The following is a 5534-nucleotide window of genomic DNA, read 5'->3' as shown; positions in this document are numbered from 1 at the left end:
AGAATTAATAATTTAATTAATAAAAAAAAACTAAATTGAACTTGCATGTGTTTCCAGTCCAACAAAAACGTAAGATTTACACCGTTAGTCTTGAAGTTTAAGCTACAAGGATAGAAAGGGTTGTTGTTGCTGCCGCTGCTGCTGCTGGTGTTTGTTTCTAGAGAAAAGAAGAATGAAAGATGGCACGGGCTTTTAAGAAAAGGGAGGGCAGTGGTGACATTAATGAGAAAAAGGGTATTTTTCCAACCGCCGGGCCTTCTGCCAATACTGCGTCGCTTTCACTATCCACCGGAGCTATTTAATGAACCTGCCCTTTCAACAAACTCTAAAGATTCTAACGCCTAACTTATTACTGCTTTTACTCAGACGACCCAGCCATGGGTTTAACCAGGGAGCTTCGGGGTGCGGTGGACTTTTATGCCTGGCTCCTTGACTTGGAAAACAAAGGCTGTGTCTTGGTCGCGAAAGCCTGCTCAGGTAGACAACAACAATTCTAAAACAAGACATCCTTTCATTTCATATCATTGCAGATTTCTTAATCAATCAAGTAGTAGCGTGTACTCGTACTGGTGACGAGGATAACAAGGACACGTAGAAAGTTTTTCCTTTTTCTTTTTTTTTTTTTCTAAAGTTTTGATTTTTCCTTCTTTTCTTGCAACCGACCCCTCCATTCCCAAGTTGTCCTTTTTTGATAGAGTTTGGTCCTTTGGGACCAACTTGAGCAAACATTTACTTCATGTTCATTTTGTGGGTTTCAGTTTGTTCGATGAGATGATCCATCCATAGTCTCTTCGCTCTTTTCCATGGATTGAATAGTCAAGCTTGCCATTGCACTTGGAACGAAAGCTTTTCCATCAACTGTTGTTAATCTGTCCAAACATTAAATTTGATTAACAAAATTTACCATATACAAAAACATTCATGTTGTTATTAAATAACATAATTCAATCTTATACCAAATAGGTAAAAATCTTATAGAATATATAAATGTAAATATTACATATTTTATTAAATTAAATTTTCAAAAAAAAATTATGTATGCAAAAATCATTTAAATTCTAATATCACAAGAAAACAAGTTAATGAAGGTGAAAACATGATTATAAAAAAATAATAATTCCATTATCGTAAGTTTTGAGTTCTTATTCAATGAATTGAATCAAATTTAAGTCAAATCATTTAAAACTATTTGATGGTCTATGTCGAGTCATCTAATTTTTTTTTCTTTTCCTCTTTGTATTGTCTCAATAATCATTGAGTTTTGCATGTAACTACAGATAAAACTTCAAATGGATCTATTCGGAATTTTGTTACGTCGTTAGAAATATCATTATGCATGGGAAAAGAAATCGTAAGCATCGAGCGACTATTGGGAGTCAAACCAAATTAAGGTTGCTAATTGGTCAAACGTCTTAATCAAAGGAGCACCTTTCCTTCCAACAACAACGAAGCGGAAGTGCTGTATGTACCGGCCTACAGCGACTGAAATGGCAAAAATGAAATTAAATTATAAATAAAAGTAAAAAGATAGTGACTGACGTGGCAATTTCCAACCCGGATTCCCCAGGTGGACCCCGACAGCCAACGCGTTTATATAATTTTCTTCCCACTTGAAATCCCATTTTTTCTTTATTTTGTTTTGTTTTTTTTTGGCCTTTATTATTTATTTATTCCTAGCTTTATCTTTAAAGAAGCCAACTCATTAGCTCACGTGTAACATCATTTCTAACAGTTCAAGATTTTTTTTAGTAAGACCCATGATTGGATTTATAATTATAATACAACATTAAAAAAATCATCAAAATAGAATAATTTATTAAAAAATATTAATTATTTTTATATATGATATTTAAATTTTTTTTGAATTATTAAAAAAATTTTAAATAAAATTTTATTTTTTATTATATGTAATCAAATTATTATATTTTAATTTTAATTTGAATAAATTATTTATTATTTTTATATTACTTAATATTGACATGAAAAATAATATATAAGCATATTATCATATTATTTTATCATTATTAAGATATGTTAATATTACATGATATAAATTGATAAGGAATATTTTTAATAATAATTAATTAATTATTATAAAAAATATTTTAATTTAAAATTAAATATAAAAATTTAATTAAATATAATTAAATTAATTTTTTTTAAGTATTAAGTTTTATAATTATTTTAAAATTAGTTACGTGTAAGTAAAATTTATATAAATTTGCAAGCAAATGAATTAAATTAAAAAACTTATTACTTATAAATGATAGGGACATGACATGATCGATTTGCACAAGAAAATTCTTAGAAAATTGGCAGAACGGAGAAATATAAAATAGAACAGAAAAAGAAGTGAAAATTACGTGTCCAAATGCCACTGAAGTACAAATGAAAAAGGACTAAAGCAACGTGTCCAACTTGGCCACTAGGAAAATGTCGGCTGGCCTACAACTACTAGGCAACGACTAAAGAAGACTAATGCTTCTGCTGTCTCATCACAGCGTCCACGTGGCACTATCTGATTAGCTCAAAAGTTTTGTCCTAGCAGCCACGAAGAAGAGGAAGGCCACCTTGACTTGGTCTAACCCAAAAGTTTGAGACAAGTCAGATAACTACATAAGCAAAAATGCGAGTACCACTTTAAAAAGTATACTTTAATCTTATCTTTATCAAAATTCGCCTTGTGGTTAATAAAAAAAAAAAAGTGTTTAGCTGCAAGGACTGGGGCACGGCCTGAAAGGCCAGTCCACAAACAGCCAAACCCAAGTCCATGATTGAAGATTGGATAAAACCATACGGCGTCGTATGCAAAGCCAAGAGTTCAGTTTCATGAACGAATGCGGTTTTAGCTTTTTTTCAATGATTGAGCAACTTCGTCTAAGAGATTAGCAACTACAACAAAAGTTCAGAACGAAGTGGAATTGGCTATGGCAAGAAGCTCTAGGGTATTAGATTAGAAAGAGCATATTCTTTCATAAGAACCAAAAACATTGTATGGGATTGCTGCTGAAACAAAGCAGATTGGTCGGATTTTCTTTCTTCAGTCGTCAGGTTTAGGAAGCTAAGGGGATAATTAATTCTTGGTAGCCGAAGGCCCGAAATGGTTCGTTTGGAAATGAAATTTGCAGTGGAATGACTTAAAGAAATGGGCTATGGCTCGATAGGGTTTGGAGAGTTTCACCTGTGGTTGAGCTAGCATTAACTGAATGGGAGTTTGGGCCTTGTCGAAACTACCTAGTCGGATTGCCTATGGGCCTAGAGGCTTGCAACATGAAGCCAGTAGTACATGTGATGTGTTTTGAAATGATCGTACACTCCATGTGCAGATGTGCTCTGCATGCAAAGGGGAGAGACCACATAGGTTTTTTGTCTTTGTGTTCTAATTTGATGACATTGACACAAAACAGCATAAAGGTGCGACGAATATTTCATCTGAACATATCGCATATAAGGTCCAATTGAGTCTTTCAGCACTGATTATCAACTGTATGGAAATTGAAGATTCTGCTCATCTCATACAGCCTGGCAGAATTTGCCACTCTTATCACTCAGCCAACGGAGATATCTCATGATGTGATATGAAGAAAGACTGGACGAACCAACTTCATTTGCTCAGCCAAAGTGGGAATAGCACAAAACTAGGATGGAAGGGTATCTGCTTTTATAGTTATCTATCTCGATTTCTATTGGCTCCCTCCTTCATGTTCCAGGTAAATTTTTTTTTGTCTTTTCACAACCTTTATCAACAATAGTTTCATACAATGAGTTACTTGTTTCTTTTTCTTTTGCCGTTCCAAAGATTGTACTTCTGCAATTTGTGACGAAAGTTCCATTCTTCTCATCAGTCATCATTGGAATGGTACTTGGTCCAGCTGATTCCCATCAATGCTCTCCCTTCCCCTCAGCCAGTGGATCAACAGGTTCGAATTTTCCTAAGCCGGTTACTTCGTTTTCCTGAAATATTCCCCCAAGAACTTATTTGCTTGTTGGATGTATTGTCAGTTAGGCCCCCCACGGTGGAGACTTATCACTGCAAAAAGGTTATGCAGATTCATGGTTCGCTGACCCTAAGCAGGAATAATTCAGCCGAAACAATTGACTGCCCCCGATCTCTCGCTAGATAGCTTGAGAATCCAACGGACAGATCTTGCAACCTGAGACCATGATTTAAAGACAACCCACATTGGCAAAGAGCTCCCAGATGAAAGGAGGGGCAGCAGAGAATATATTATTTAAGTCCTTAAAAGCTATTGATAGAGGGAAAATGCAAAAATGGTATCAGCCGAGGTCACTTTATTGTGGAAATGACATGGATGATAAGGATTCCAAAACATCGGTAGACTGATATATCACATTTTAGCAATATGTGTTTAAAGTTCTTGATGTACTTGTCAACAAATGATCACCACATTGTTCACTTTCCAGGACAGGATAAGTTCACTTTGATACCAAAGATAAACGCCCCCTTCCCAACCAGGCCCAAAGAATGAATGACAAAGGAAAATAGAAGAAAAAAAGCACCTGCTTTAAATGATAGCCAATGCTTTGCAATTCCAAGAATTCTGACATTAATCAATATCAACGTAATTATATACACAAATAAACACTGAATTCTCACATAGGGAGTTGAAAACTGTAGTATCGAAGTCTAACTAAAAGGAACACATCCTGAATCTGGTCCCAAACTGCAGTGCAAAGGTTTAAGCTAACCCATACTTGAACTCTGGAGTACTGGACATTGAACCAGAGATTGTCACCTAATTACATTTGCAGCAAGGGTCACAACCCACACTTGCCTGCAGTGGATAGGAGTTACGAAGTAGTACAGTGTTACTTGTTTCCACGTGGAATTTACTTAGCATTCCAATTTTGTTCTGAAGGTTGGCGGGAAACTTATGCAGGAATTTGTTTGGTTATTCTCTGTAAACCAGTTACTTTAAAGTTAACTCTGAGCCTCTTACTTAAAAAAACTCAAAGGTTCCTGGTTTCAGCAAGTTTAGCAAAATTCCTTCCTGAGTTAAACAGGACCACCTTTATGGGTTATGTGCTTTTCATACTGATAAGTCTAGAATGGTGACCTTTCCCCTAAAATAAAGTCCTGGATTCCGTAGCCCCAAGCCCCCAACTTGCAGAAGAATGGTAGGCTATCCGGGGAAAAGGGGAAGGGCGTTAAAGATCTTGAAACAGAAAGAAATGTATTCAGTGAAAAAAAAAAATTCTTCCTGCAGTGGACGCGGATGATAAGGATTCTAGTCATCAACAAGATAGGGGCCTGAAATGGATCTTCTTTGCAGATATTCCCCAAAAAGTTGGAAACGCCCATGGTTAACCACATAAGAGCTTGTCTTGCCCCAGTTGATATCCAAACTAAAGCAAAAGAGGCTTTTAATTGCATGCAAAATAACCAAGCCTTTTCGATGTTCACAAAGAAACCACGATACACTAGTAACTATGGTTTAATTACCTTGCGTTCCACAGGAAGCTTTATCACGACAGTTGTATCCAAATTGGTTTAGAACAAGATGAATTGGTGG

The 5534-nt window shown here is 35.5% G+C and overlaps 1 long non-coding RNA gene across 1 annotated transcript; it reads left to right on the top strand.

Moving 5' to 3' along the window:
* The first annotated feature begins 3516 nt into the window (after positions 1-3516).
* LOC110417276 (uncharacterized) lies at positions 3517-4374 on the top strand. The gene is made up of 3 exons (XR_002445295.1): positions 3517-3710; positions 3846-3920; positions 4003-4374. It is a non-coding gene; the product is annotated as an uncharacterized LOC110417276 (long non-coding RNA).
* The last annotated feature ends 1160 nt before the right edge of the window (positions 4375-5534 follow it).

This window comes from Theobroma umbraticum, unplaced genomic scaffold (assembly GCF_002168275.2).
Source record: "Theobroma umbraticum cultivar Fairchild unplaced genomic scaffold, ASM216827v3 scaffold_51.0, whole genome shotgun sequence".
Lineage (NCBI taxonomy): Eukaryota > Viridiplantae > Streptophyta > Magnoliopsida > Malvales > Malvaceae > Theobroma > Theobroma umbraticum.
Note: the sequence above shows the minus strand (reverse complement) of the source record. Positions and strands in the feature narration are given on the sequence as shown.